Source organism: Hevea brasiliensis, chromosome 3 (genome assembly GCF_030052815.1).
Source record: "Hevea brasiliensis isolate MT/VB/25A 57/8 chromosome 3, ASM3005281v1, whole genome shotgun sequence".
Lineage (NCBI taxonomy): Eukaryota > Viridiplantae > Streptophyta > Magnoliopsida > Malpighiales > Euphorbiaceae > Hevea > Hevea brasiliensis.
Window position 1 is genome coordinate 116767743 of NC_079495.1, and position 7613 is coordinate 116775355.

A 7613-nucleotide genomic window follows, 5' to 3' on the forward strand; every position below is an offset into this window, starting at 1 on the left:
TTAGCTTGTTGGGTCATGATTTGTTTGTTTTTCGGGTGTGATGCTACTAATCTTTTCTCTTCTTTATGCTTAGCAATCGTTTATTCATTTTGGGCATGGTGCTGTTCATGTTGGGTGGTGCTGTTCATTTTGCTATTATAACACCCCTCACCCAATCTACAGTGTAGTCGAGCAAGGAATGCCACATTCGATGCTAGAGTACTTTTTTTTTTCACTTTCTTTATTTAGTTTTAATTTTAATTCCATTCTTATTTAAATCAAAATATTTAAACAGAAAAACTGCCAGAGTTTCCCCTGTTTTATTGACATTTGACCTGTTAAAATATTTACCTATTTAAAATTTCAATATATTCTATAATTTCAATTCATAATCTCATCTTCATTCATATCCATTTCCATCACAATCCATATTATTAAACATTCATTTGATTCAATTACAAGATTGTTTCCATAAATGTACAAAATTATTATACAATTCAGAATTTAAATTTCAAACTTGATATTTAATTACAAAATATATGATCTGTAGGCCGATGATCCCTACCAATGGTATGTGGGGTGACAACAATCACTACGGCAGATCATCCCCCAAAAATCCCTGTCCAATCTCTACTGGGCCTTATCGTCTGGACCTGCGCGAGGAGAAACCATCACGCTAAGCATTTCTAATTAATGGTGCAATAATAGAATGAAAATGTATTATACAAATAAAAGTAAATATTTCATGTTTGTAGTAACATAAGAGTAATGCATTTCCAATTAACTATAAGTCATTTTACATTTTGTTGATCTTTAAAAGCAGTTGTTTCATTGGGATCTTTTCTATTCATTTGTTTAATATTCAACCTTCTTAACTTTTTTCAATGCCTAAGCAACCTATAACAGAACTGACTGGAATAGATATGCAGGTTTTACCAGTACTTGGTACTCGGTACCTCAGGCCGTCATGCCATCGAACACATAGTGTCTACTAGGTATGCAATATAATGGCTTAAGAGCCAAAATAGTCATAGATCATAGTCATAACTAGCACAAGACACTCGATGCCTCGAGCCGTCATACCTTCAGACATATAAATGTCTGCTAGGTATGCAATATAATCGGGCTTAAAAGCCATAAGTAGTACTGCTAAACTCATTCCTTCTTAGCATGCCAATTTATCCTACCCATACACTAATGTCTAGGCATACATGGGCAATTTAACATCTTTTGTTGTTCAATGTTCTTATTATCCCATCATATGTATCATTCCAATCATAGTGGGAACATAAGTCCCAATCACATATTCACATTGTATATATGTTCATCAAACCATTGGTGTTAAATATAAATAACAATTCAAGTCATTTTGTGAATGTTTCATGAATTTCAGAATTGGTACTTTAACTTTCCTCATAGATTTGGCTAAGATGCAGAATCAATTTAGCTATACTTTCCTTGTGAAAGTTGTAGCTTTATGTCTTATGTTTAATTTGGCTTTGGAATCACTCAATTTGTATTTGTGTAGTTTGAGTTATGGTCATTTTACCAAAACTGGTCTAGTGACCAATTCTAGGTTCAAGACAGTCTAGAACAGGACAGGTTTCTGGAACTATTTTATCAAGCCATTTTAGACAGGTTACAGTCACAATTTGACTTCATGTTCTTCATATGAATTGTTCCCCTATGCCTCAGGGTTACACAGGTTCAAGAATCACTCAATTTGAAGTTTTTTAGAGTAAGTTATGGCTAATTGATCAACCTTACTCATGGACCTTGTACTTTCTGGGTTTTTAGGTTTTCAGATCAGTATTGCATTTAACATTTCCAGGTCTTACAGCCAGAATTCGAGTAAGGTCTCTAAAATAAAGTTTTAGGTCTATGTCTTAGGTTTCCAGATCATTTAGAATCATCTCATTTGGAGTTATAGAATGAGAGTTATGCCCTAATCATCACACAAAGGTCAAAGGACAATTTGCTAGAATTCCAGGAAATTCTAGTTTCAATGTTTAACACTTGTCCTAGCAGTTCAACCCATTTTCCCTAGGATTTTGGCCTGAGCCAAAACATAAAAGTTGTAGCTATGTGTCCTAGCTTTAATTTGGCCTAGATTTCACTTCAATTGGAGTTGTGTAGCTCAACGTAGAGGCAATTGAACACATTAAACTCATGCTGTCTAGAATCTGTCTCACTACACACCCTTATTTTCCATCAATTATTTGATATTCCCCTTACATATTCCAACAGCCCCACATCCAAATAACTATAATTTACACATGATTACATCAAATAGAGCATATATAAGAAAATCCCCAAACCTAACAAACCCTAACTAAATTTCTTAGAACTTCAAAAATTGAAGGAATTCATAGCACTGACCTTGGTTTTCAAGCTCTTCTTAACCTCAATCAAGCCCCAAACTAGCCAAGAAGTGAATTCCTCAACGTTGAATGAATGTCCTTCTTCCAAAGTTTCCAAATTCTTGTGCTTCCTTCAATTTCAACTTCAATTTAGGGTTTTCTATGGATTTTTTAAAGGAAATGGTGGAGGAGGACCAAGGTTTCAAGCTTTTGCATAAGCTTCAATGGAGAAATTTTGAGAGAAAGGAGAGAGAGTGGGACAGCAGCTTGAAGGAGGAGAAAAAAAAATGTGAATGGTTTTCTAATTTTTAAGATATTTAAGTTATTTTTAATGTTAAATAATTGGTTTGTCTTATTAGGCAAATTTTTCATTTAATTTTATTTAAATTTGTAATTACTTTTCTTATTCTTTCATCTATTATTTGCATTCATATATATACTCTTTTCCACTTAATTAAAGTCCATTTCAACATTTTAATTTCATTTAGTTCATGTGACATTTTGGTCAAAGGCCAACTCTTCAAGTGAAATGACCAAAATGCCATTCATCGGGTTATAGTCTGTCTTTACCGATTGGCATTGGTTTCCCTTAATTTGTTTGACATATTCATTATCTTTAATCCCTCAATTAATTTCTAAATAAATGTCTCATAGGGTTCCTCATAAATTTTGGGTGGCAACTAAATCCACAGTTGCTTCCCAGTAGGGTTACTCATCACTGTGGACTTGTGCTCATTTAACCCATTTGTACTTCACTTCTTTTATTTTCCTTCAACTTTAATTAATCTTTATTTAGTTAATTTATGGCTCCTCACTCTAGTTAAAGTGTAGTTCCAGACATCCTGGCTGTCTAAATAGACGTTAGTCACCGGAATAGCAGAATGTACAAAACTATCAAAGTGAGGGCGTTACAGCTATTTTGTTCACTTGTGGCTTGGGCCCTTTTTGTTTTTTGGTTTTTGGCTGGTTCTTGTTCACCATAAGATTTGCTACTCTGTTTTATGGCCTGTATGTGTTTATTATTTTGCTTGAGTGGATTTTTCACCTTTTTGGCTCTGTTTTGGTTAAGAATCTTTTTTGTGTTTGTTTTTCCCTTCCCCCTTTCTTCTTTCTATCTCAGTAATAAAATTTTTTCTTGCTTATTAAAAAACAAAAAACTTCCGTTTTATTGTGAGAACCAATTTGCTCTTAATGGCTTTGCATCCTCTTAGCAAATCGATTGTTTAAGATTATAGATTGACTTAAAAAATCTTTATATAGATTGACTTAAAAAATCTTAATACTTTGTGCTCTTAACCTTTTTTAGCAAAACATATAGGTTGTTTCATATAGATTTTCTCTTTCAATTCCACGTTTAGAAAGATAGTCTTTACATTCATTTGATATAATTCGATGTCCAAACTAGCTACTAAAGATATAATTAGCCAGATAAAGGTAAATATCATAATAAGCGAAAAAGTTTCCTCATACTCAATTCCTTTATGTTGTTTATACCCCTTAATTAGCTACTATAGGAACCTTGTATTTTTTGATACTGCCATCAACCTTAAACTTTATTATGAGAACCCATTTGTTCTTGAAGGCTTTGCATGCTCTTGACAAATAAAAAACTCCCATGCATGATTTCATTTTATAGACTCTAACTCATCTTCCATTGCTTTAATCAATTTTTCCTTATTAGGGCATGTGGAAGATTCTTTCACATTGTCGCAAGGGTTTTTTTTGTGGTTGCCTGGACAAGTTCTCACCGAAGTGGGAAAAGTGAAGAGTCACCACTTTAATTTTGAGGGAAATTAAAGAAAACCATTTGTAAAAATGAGAAAAACTACTTTGAAAACAGAGATTCTAGGTTCGGGGTCCGTATACGGGTGGAGAAGGTGTTAGGCACCCCACCTCATCCCTCAATGAGGGTAAGCAGATTTAATGTTGTGCTCTTTGTAAATTAAAATTGATAATTAGGGGGTTGTAAAGGTAATGATGTTAATCCTTTGTGCGGATGAAAGGAATATTTAATATTTCACTTATTTTGGGTTGCCCAAGAACACGAGTTCATGAGATGAAACTTTAGTGAGTAGGTGTTGTGTAATGGGTCGTTGTTGGGGTTAATTCGGGTATTAAGGTTGTGATTTTTTAGTTTGGATTAATGCTAAGAGAATTCGAGTAAGAACTCTCTTCCGATCTCTTGATGTATTAATTTAAATGGGAGATTTTGGATAAGAACTCTCCTCCGATCTCTACATATTTTATTAAGATTTTGGCTGAGAATTCGGGTAAGAACTCTTCCCCGATCTCGTAGTGTATTCTGTTTAAAATTTAAGTAGGAGATTTTGAATAAGAACTCTCCTCCGATCTCCGCATATTTTATTAAGATTTTAATTGATAATTCAACTAAGAACCCTCCCCCGATCTCTTAGTGTATTCAGTTTAGAAGTTAAGCGGGAGATGGGTGCCCATAACGAAGGGTCAGGATCTCACCACCTTGTTTGCCCAAAGTAGCAAGACTAAATCAAATTTCAGAGTCTTTCCACTATAATCACCACTACCTTTTTTGCCCGTCCCCTCTACAGTATTGCATGCAGGTATTTATAGGGAATGGGTTCCCATAATGAAGGGTTAGGATCTCACCAGGGGAGACGGAGGGTTTAGATTTAAAAGGACATAATCTGATATCTGAAAATTAAAAAGAATCAAAATGGAGGGTCGGGATTTTGTTCAGAATATCCGTCCTTTCTTCTCTTAATCCAATGGCTCAGGGTCGTGCCTTACAAGATGGATCCAAAGGCTGGGAATAAAAAGCATCGAACCTGTCATCTGCTTTTTGATCTGAGGACTTTGGATCCATCCTTACAATTATGATCAACGGTAGAGATCGAGATGTACTAGACTGCCTTAACTATTTTGGCATTTGGCTGCTAGGTGGGCGTTTCTGCATATGAGGCTTGTGGTGAAGATCTAATCATGCCTGCAACGCTTTAACTAACTCAGATCTGACGATGAGGAGAGTCGATTGAAAGTTATTTAATCTCTCTGTACTTTCCGATCTCTATTTTCTTCCGATCTCTCTATTATGACCCTCTCCTTTTCCGATCTCTCTCTCGTATCGGGTCCCTTCTCATTTCCCGATCTCTCCCATTCTAGATTTCTCCTTTTTATCTGACTTGCATTGGTCATTGCAATTAATTCTTCAGTTCTGATGCATTCGCTTCGGTTTCTGTATGCAATAAATGCCCAGGCCCTATATATATGCACCAACAGGAAATCCCCTTCACAATTCACTTTTCCTCCTCCAGTTTGTCTTCAATGCTCCATTTCTCCAATACTAGCTCCTTCGGTGATAATTCTGATTATGGTGGCCGTTTTTGATCTTTTTTCGATTGTTTTCTTCGCCCTTTGCCTGAAGATTTATGACCCCGACAATCAAAGAACCATGAGGACATCATCTAATGACAGCGAGGGAACCAGACTAATTTATTGATCAAGATCAAAAGTGACGATCGTGCCGATCTCGAATCGGTCTACCGGTATAATCGGTGGACCGATCTCGGACAAGAGGTCCGCTAATTTCAATCTTAATGTCGGTGACCGCCTCTTGAAGTTCATTTGGCTTCCAACCACATCGAGCGTCCTGACTGCAGCTTGGTTCTGGTCGATAACATCGGTGATGACTCCGCACACTATCATGAGGGTCATAGTCACCCTATCTGAGCTGCACATCTATCCAATACTTGTGGCTGGCTTTCTGATCAAACATATCTTTTGATTCAGCCACAAGACTAGGCTTTGACATAGGTTAGCATCCGGAGTAGTCCTAAACTAGGTAGAATGTAGTGCTGATCTTCAGAGATTGCTAAAATGATATAATCCGATCTTTAAAGATTGCCCCAATGATGTAATCCGATCTCTTGAGATCGCCCAAATGATGTTATCCGATCTTTTGGAAATGAAATAAAATTTTATTTAAATGTTTTTGTTTTATTATTGCATTAGTTATTTTCCGATCTCTGATATGTGTATCCGATCTAATCCCTAAATGAATAGCCATTAGTCGATCCGTGGTTTTGGAAGTTTGTTCAATCCAATGACCTCGGCTAACCGATCTCATTTATCTGGTTTTTTTTTTTATTAAGTTTCTGGAACCTTCTTGCGACGTGTCAAGGAGGGGCGCTGGTTCCGCTAACCGATGCGTCGCTTGGGACTTTGCGAGCATTTAATGCTAAGACGGGTATAAATAGGGGAGAGGTGTGTCAGTTATTTCCTTATGTCATTTTCAGAACTTCTCTAGCAATCTTAGCATTTTCTCTCATTTTCTCAAGTTTTTCAGGCACCGATTACATTCCGGTAAGGGTTTTGATTCTTTTATTGGTTAATTTCTTTTTGTTTTCCTAAAAATGAGAGGTGCCGAGGGTTAGAGAGCTGCAAGCCTGCCTTCCGTCCATATTTCATGGACCTTGGAAGAAGGCAATGCGACTGGGCTAAGCGGACGCCCCAGTACAACCATCGTTTCGATTACTAGTCCGGCTGCCAAACCGAGGCGAGGAGCATCTTCCAGAAGAGAAATCCTTCCAGTTGATGAGCTGCCTTTGGTCCTGAGAGAAATCGATCTCCAATCTATAAGCCAAGAGTATAATTTGTGGATGGACTCTTTTGAGCTGATCAAGTGCCATGGTGACTTTCGAGCCGATCACTTCTTTGATGAAGGCGATCTCCTCATAGTATATGAAGAAAAGCTGAAGGTCGAACTCCGTTTTCCTTTGGACGAGTTTTACAAGGCCGTCCTAAAGCTCCACCACGTCTCGGTAGCTCAAGTACATCTGAACTCCTGGTGGACTTTAGTAGCCTCCCGGGGGCTCTGCCGAGCTAAGAGACTGGAACCCACGACTAAAGTCTTTGTCGACCTGCATAGGCTTGCCCGAAGGAAGGATGGCGAGTTTTGGTTCTTTCAGGCTAAGCCGAACTGCTCACTCTTTACCGATCTCCCTTCTTCATTGAAGAATTGGAAGGACCGATTTTTTATATTAAGGAGCAAGATTCCAAATGGCTTTGAAGGTTTCCCTCGGAATTGGCAATACTTGGTCGCTTTGATTCCAAAGAAGATCACTTTAAATAAAGACAAAGATGCCATAGTGAAAGAGTGAAAGATTCAGGCATCCACCCATAAATTCTCGTGTTTAGATGCGGTTATGGCCAAACTGAATTGGTGGATGATGCGGCTGATTACCGATGAAGACTATGAGCTTCAACTCTCTGACCTCGGTCCTGGTACATTCCCGATCT